The sequence below is a fragment of the Triticum urartu genome, chromosome 2 (assembly GCF_003073215.2).
Source record: "Triticum urartu cultivar G1812 chromosome 2, Tu2.1, whole genome shotgun sequence".
Taxonomy (NCBI): Eukaryota; Viridiplantae; Streptophyta; class Magnoliopsida; order Poales; family Poaceae; genus Triticum; species Triticum urartu.
Genome location: NC_053023.1, coordinates 311,940,034 through 311,947,962, shown reverse-complemented (window position 1 = coordinate 311,947,962; position 7,929 = coordinate 311,940,034).

The following is a 7,929-nucleotide window of genomic DNA, read 5'->3' as shown; positions in this document are numbered from 1 at the left end:
TCCTGGTGTATCTCGATGATATCTTGGTGTTCTCCAATAATAAGAAGGATCATGACAAACATTTGCGATTGGTGCTCGACAAGCTCAGAGAGTATGAATTCTACGCGATGTTTTCCAAATGTGAGTTTTGGCTTGATGAAGTTCTTTACCTTGGCCACATCATCTCCGCCAATGGCATTACACTTAATCCGGAGAAGGTTTCTCCAATTGTGAATTTGGAGCCTCCTCAGAATGTCAAGCAGCTCCGCAAGCAGGATGTAGGCTTTTACCTCCACCGTGAGGGGGCGAACCTGGGAAAACCTTGCGTCTCTCGATTCCGACCAACCCCTTCAAGCTACTACATGGGTGCATTGGCCTCGAGACTAAGTCCTAACATGAAGGACATCTGCCGTGACAAATCCATGACTGTTGGCACCCACCATAGGGCCTGCGCCCGGTGGTGTTGAGTTCTTGAAGGGATTTCTTCCAGGATTCGAGAAGTTCGCAGTTTTTTGGATGAAGAAGATCCGGTTTTGGAAGGATCAACATCAACTATGAGTTCGGTAGATCAAGATTAGAAATTTCTTTTTCGCGGTGGACAGCAATTGTATTGGCAAAACATCAGAGATCAAGGCCAATTTCATCAATCAAAAATTGTAGCACATCAGATACGCCACCGGCAAAATCGCCGAGTCAATGAAAGCCGGCCGTGACCCAGAAACAGAGCCGGCCACGATCCGGATTCCTCCAGTGCCCGCGACCGCGTTTTGAGACGCTCACCTCCGCTGCCTCGTGTACGCCCCTGCGGCTTCCGAGCCATCGCCATCCTCCACACTGCGGCCCGCCTCCAGGTTGTCTTGTCTGACACTAGTAGAAAAAGGGCCTGCAGTGCCGGTTCATAAGAGCCTTTAGTCCCGGTTCTTGAACCGGGACTAAAGGGTCGGTACTAATGCCCTGACCTTTTAGTCCCGGTTCAAACCAGAACCGGGACTAAAGGCCCTCCACGTGGGCGCTACCTGGAGGTCCACCTTTAGTCCCGGTTGGTAACACCAACCGGTACTAAAGGTAATTTTCTGATTTTTTTTATTTTTTTGATTTTTTTATTTTCAAATTTCTGATTTATTTTAACCTCTAATCTCTAATCACCCCTCTCATCACTGCTCAATTTAATCTCTAATCACCCCTCATCATTGCAAATCATCTAACTTCCCGGACGGTCACCCATCCTTCCACTCCCCCAGCCTGAGCACGCTTATCTTCCAGGTTCTATTCTCCCTCGTTTCCAAGTCTGCACTCGTTGTTTTCCTGACAATAGTAAGATGTTAATCCTATTAACCCTCAGGATTTTAGCTTGAGCATGAAGTCACACATTTCACTGTTTGAGTTTGAAACTATTGTTCTAAAAAACAATAATTATTTAGTAACACTAATATTTCTTGAATAAGTAGTTTGACCATTGTTTGACCACAGTTTGACCAGATTTGACCAAAATTCAAAAAACTGAAATAGTTATTTAATAACACTAATATTCTTGAATAATTATTTAGTAACACTAATACTTCTTGAATAAGTAGTTTGACCAGATTTAATGAAAATTTAAAAAAACTAAAATTTGAGCATAACTTTTTTTCCTTTCGGAATTTGAGGATTCTACAAATTTGCAAACAGGACGTAGGCCGTCTCCATTGAATGTAACTTTTCGAGTAGATGATTTTTCATATAAAAAACTTTTTAATCCGAGTTCGTATGCAAAAGTTATGCCCATTTTACAAATTCCAGAGAGATTTTGTAAATAAAGTCGAAATTCATATTTGTAAATTTTCCCAACAACTAGACCACATAGGGAAACTTATTTTATTTTATTTTTTTGACATTTTCATCATTTTTTTTGTTTTTACTAAAACTGAAAAGTCGGTCCAAGGGGGGTTGAAAATTGGACCTTTAGTACCGGTTCGTGCCATGAACCGGTACTAATGCCTCAAAGGCCATTAGTCCCGGTTGGTGACACCAACCAGTACTAAAGGTTAGACCTTTAGTCTCGGTTAGTGCCACCAACCGGGACTAATGGGCATCGCACCCTTTAGTCCCGGTTCGTGACATGAACCGGGACTAAAGGATCCAGCTGAACCGGGACTATTGCCTTAACTGCACGAATCAGGATAAATGCATCCATTGGTCCCGGTTCTAGACCGAACGGAGACTAATAGGGTTACCCGGCGTGGACCAAAGCCCCTTTTTCTAGTAGTGTGAGCCGCCCGGCTGTACCGCCGCCGAGCTCCTCCGCTGCGGTCAAGCCGCCTCGATGGCCAGCCGGCCTGCTCTCCGGCGCTCCGAGCTACCTTTTCACCGCGACTGTGCCAAGCCAGTCTCGCGGCTGCGATCAAACCACCCCGCGATTAACCGCCGGCGCCTCCATGCCGGTCACTCACCGCCGCAGCTGCAGGACACGGATATCACCCGGAGAAGGACTCGGGTCGCGTCTCCGAGACCGCCCTCTATACGCCTCGGCTGCGGAAGCCATCGTCCCCATAGCCGTCGAGCCGCCGCCTCGCGCTTGAGCCGCCGAACTCGGCCCCCCGCGCCGCCGCCGAAGACGCCCCGTTGAGCCGTCCCGCGCCGTGAGCCTCCATCGCTGTGGAGTCGCCTTCGGGTCTCGCCGCTGTTGAATCGCCTTCGGGCCTCGCCGTTGCTGAGTCGCCATCGAGCTCACCCCCCTTTCGAGTCGCCTTCGGGACTAGACGTTGCTGAGTCGCCTCCCGTCTGAATCGTCGTCAGACCTCGCCGCTCTAGAGCCCTCCCTACACCGCGAACCGCTCGGCCTCGTAGCCGCCTCTGGCCACGGCTGGCCTCGCGCCCCTGTGCTAAGTCGCCGGCACTTCTCCGCTTCTGCGGCCGATCACAAAGCCGCCAGCCATTTCCCACCGTGTGCATCACCGAGGCTCAACACGCTTACATCCGTCTCCACTTCGAGCAAGCTCCCCGTGTTTTTGTACTATGGCTGAGCAGAGGATGCGGCTGACCTGCTCAACTGACTGCAAAAGACATATTATTGGGATTGAACAGTAAAAGAAAGAAGCAAACAACTTGTTCGTCGGGAAGGAGCAGAGCTCATGACATGATACATCGATCATTATTGAGATCACGCGGTGGAGAAATCAACGCTACGGACTCATCAGATATCAGACCAGATGGAGTGCTAGATTCACAGACTAAAAAATTAGCACGTTCACGTTGCTGCTGGGCCTCCGTGTCCCAGTTAAACTATGGGCACGCAAAGATCATCTGCTATCCCAATGCCCCAGGTGATATCCGTCCAATCTATTTGTTATAACATATTTATTCTTTCCAAGAACAATACTCTGGCATGTATATTTTAACGTGCAGGGCAAAGATTCATTATAAATGTGACATCATACCACGGGTATGGAGCGCCCGACAGCACCATCTTGCGACCAGCATCCGTCTGTACCGGCTTACAACGCCGCAGCCGACTTTGTTTGCACCCGCGGTCGACTCGCTCGTGATTGATTTCAGATTCACCATCGTGATCATCAGCTCTGTGGCTGATAATTGCCGGTCTAACATATCAAGAACAATTATTCAGTGCAAGAGCGGTGGTGACTCGCCTGCGTCCGTACTGACTCTAATGACAGTAGTCGTCTTTACTATCCGCCTCCGCTGTTTGGTGTATATCAACATATTGGAGTTGCACTGTCTGCATGAGCTGTTTATTGAGTGCAAGCAAGTCACTGCTTGGGTAGCCTGGTTTTCTCTTCCAACTATTTGGAGGCAAACTATCATATATTATCAGCCTCCGTCTGCACTTCAGTTTGGTTAACTTCAATAGCCAGTTGGGATGAACCATTGGCCGAGTTACTGACACAGCTCATACGGGATCATTTATAACCCACCACGATCAACCTCAACCTTATAAGAAGTCACATTGCGTTATCAAACACCAAGGATACACAATGAGTATTGCGAGGGTCATCAACTTGCCACCTTGCTTCCAGCTTCGACATATTCCAACATTCCGCTGTTCAACTATATGCCGGTTTATATGACGGTCAATTATGGAGAATCTCAAGCCAACTCCTCGAGTCATCTCAAGACTCGGGGGCTACATGGACATGACTCAGCAAGTGCTGTCAGTTTCAGCAAATTCAAGAACCCCGGGTCATTGTACGGAAGATAACCCTGTCCCAGAGGCTACTGTTATATTGATGAAAATTTAAAGGCCATTAGAAAATTTCCTGCTTAAGATGGAGAAATTTCGGTTCCAAATCCGTCTCAAGGCAAATTTATCTCCCACAAAGCTCTGAAGCTCTCAGTATCCGGTTTAAAATCCTGGTTCAAAAAGAATTCATCTCTCGCAAGTTGGAGTTCTCGGAAAAATTAAAGGTTGCCAAAGAGAACTTGCTGCCATGATGCGCGGTTCAAACATGGGTATGCTGCCTTATTGGCTTATCATATGATTGGTCACTTGGGGGCTTCTTGCTCATTGAGCATAGCTATGACTGCCCTCTTGATCCGGCTATCAAGCCAATATTACCATATTATAAGAGCACAGCTCTGGTTACCTCGGTAATCCGGCTATCAAGCCCATATTATAAGAGCACAGCTCTGGTTACTTCTGTAATTCGGCTATCAAGCCCATATTATAAGAGCACAGCTCTAGTTACTTCGGTAATCCGGCTATCAAGCCCATATTATAAGAGCATATCTCTGGTTACCTCGGTAATCCGGCTATCAAGCCCATATTATAAGAGCACAACTCTGGTTACCTCGGTAATCCGGCTACCAAGCCCATATTATAAGAGCACAACTCTAGTTACTTCGGTAATCCGGCTATCAAGCCCATATTATAAGAGCACAACTCTAGTTACTTCGGTAATCCAGCTATCAAGCCCATATTATAAGAGCATAGCTCTGATTACCTCAGTAATCTGGCTATCAAGCCAACATTATAACTTCATATGAGAACAGCTCTGATTACTTTGGTAATCTAGCTACCAAACCAATATTATATGAGCATAGCTCTGATTACTTTAGTAATCCGGCTATCAAGCCAAAATTCTAAATGAGCATAGCTCTGACCTACTTGGAGGTTTAACGCCCGGGTTACAGGGACCAAAGAGAGTCTGTTGCAAAGCACAGCTCAAACATAGGTTCCCGGCCTTGACAGTTTGAAATACATCCCTTAGGGGCTCCCTGATTCACAGAACATAGCTTTGATAACCCCTGCTTGGTTTGAAACGCCAGGTATATGATGAGCCGACAGTATGAATTGATTTCATAGGCCATGTAGCCTTGATTATATGACTCATCATTGAGCATCTTTGGGTTTGATAACCCACCCTGATAGCGGACTTTAAGTCGCCATGATATTTTGCCTTGAGCAATCAAAATGATGATATTTCATAACTCCGGGTTGATACTGGCTCCGGATTTTAATTATCAAGGCAATACCTTGGTATTAATCTACATGTATGTCTTTCAATAAGGGTATGAATATTTTGGTCTTGGTAAATCGCCCTGGCTATGGACTTCAAGTCACCGATATACTGTGATTACGCAATTGGAATTATGCGCTATAAAATCTTTGGATTGCACCCTGGCTTTGGACGTTAAGTCGCCATTATATTTTGGATTGCACCATTGAAATTATGCGCTTATAAATCATTGGGTTATTGCCTTCATTGGATATGGTGATGTAAGCCGGCAGTACGAGCCAATTCTACAGATATTGCCAGTTATCCAGCTCCGGGTTATATTGTTCAATATTTAGTTCATTGAGGCTATGAGCCGCCAAAGTGATCTTTTCAAAAACTGGACATGACTATGAGCCGCCATGAATGGGGTTATCAATTCTTGATTTTTTGCAGAGGTTATAAGCCACCGGGTTGCATTCCGGAGGACAGTGGATGCGCATTAATTCGCTATTGGCTAAGAGCCGCCGGGTTATATTATTCCAATCTTTAATAGTCAACTTGGCTGGATTTTCATGATGATATTGAATGATTGAGGTTTCAAAGTCGCTTCAGTGCAATGGCTATTATTTCTTCATCAATGGATATGATTTATTCTACAATGGAAGTAATAGTCCTGAGTCGCTGCAGGCTTACGACACGGCACTTGGGGGTTACATTATTCAAATCATATCAAATATAGAAGTCCCATGTCGCTGTAAGCATGCACCATGACACTTGGGGGCTACAAGTGATATAGATACAAGGGAGGTACATTTCCAAGCTTGATATTAGCAACAATTATGACCCGGTGCCATCAATATTTACAAACCGGTAGTTTTGGCAATGATAAACCGGCAAGTTCTACATCTTCAAGACGGCTGAAAATCAGATGAGTATTTCAAGACCAATATTTTTTAAGCATTGGGAGCTGGATCAAATGAATTATTCTTCACAATATTTCTATGAAAAACCAATGTAAGCAAATTGATTATGAAGCTGGTCTATTGACCCAGACTTTCCAGAAGAAGGAAATGACAAGGACTTAAGGATGATCAGGTGCTGGCTTACAAGAACTTATAACCCGGAGCACAACCTGTCAAATTTGTTCTTGTGTTTATTTTGCAGGATCAGTTTAACATGGATAAATCCAAATTAAATTGGGGGCTAATGTCAGGGATATACCCCGCGGTATGACCCGGCCGGACTTGGCGACTCACTGATGACCCGCCTGGATGACCCGGTCGAAGGAAGGTGATTCATTGGTGACCCGGCAGGCGGGTCAGAGGAGCGACAAGACCTGGAGGCCCAGAAGGCGGTTCATGGAAGGCCGGCTCGTACTATGGTGGGACGACTTGAGAAGGAAGGCAAAAGGAATATTCCCTTACAAAGGAAGCAAGACTAGGATTCCACTTGTAATAGAATAGTTCTAGTCCTACTAGGACTCCACATGTAACCCGTCCCTCCAACTTATATAAGGAGGGGCAGGGCACCCCAAGAGGGACAAGTTCGACGAGTGGACAAATAAGGGTTACACAAACAAGTCTATAGCTCTCGAGATAGAGCACCCTTGTAATCATGTTCATCATCATCAATATCAATGAAGAAGGATGTAGGCTTTTACCTCCACCGTGAGGGGCCGAACCTAGGGAAAATCTTACGTCTCTCAAATCTGAACAACCCCTTCAAGCTACTACATGGGTGTGTTGGCCTCACGACAAAGTCCTAACATGAAGGACATCTGCCGTGACAAATCCACGACACGTAGGGTCCGCACGGTTAACGTTCGATAACGATTTGTATTATGAGTTATGTGATTTGATGACCGAAGTTTGTTCGGAGTCACGGATGAGATCACGGACATGACGAGGAGTCTCGAAATGGTCGAGAGGTAAATATTCATATATATGACGATGGTATTTGGACACTGGAAGTGTTCTGGGTGGTACCGGGTCACCGGAAGGGGTTTCGGGCAACCCCCGGCAAAGATATGGGCTTAATCGGCCAAGTAAGGGAACACACCAACCCACAAGGGGCTGGTGCGACCCCTATAGGGCCAGCCACGTGGGGAGAAAGGGAAAGGAGAGGAGGAAAAGGAAAGCATGAAGTAGGACTCCTACTTCCTTCCCCTCCCCCCTCCTTCCTTTCCACCTTGTCCAAATATGGTAGGGGGGTGAATTGGACTAGGGGCCCAAGTAGGATTCCTCCTACTTGGGCGTGCCCTAGGCTGCCTCCCTCCCTCTCCCTCCTTTATATACGTGGGGAGGGCACCCCTAGAACACACATCAATTGTTCCTAGCCATGTGCGGCGCCCCCTCCATATTTAACACCTTGGTCATATCGTCGTAGTGCTTAGGCGAAGCCCTGCGCCGGTTACTTAATCATCACCATCACCACGCCATCGTGCTGACGGAACTCTCCCTCGTCCTCAACTAGATCAAAGCTCGAGGGACGTCATCGTGCTGAACGTGTCCTGAACAGG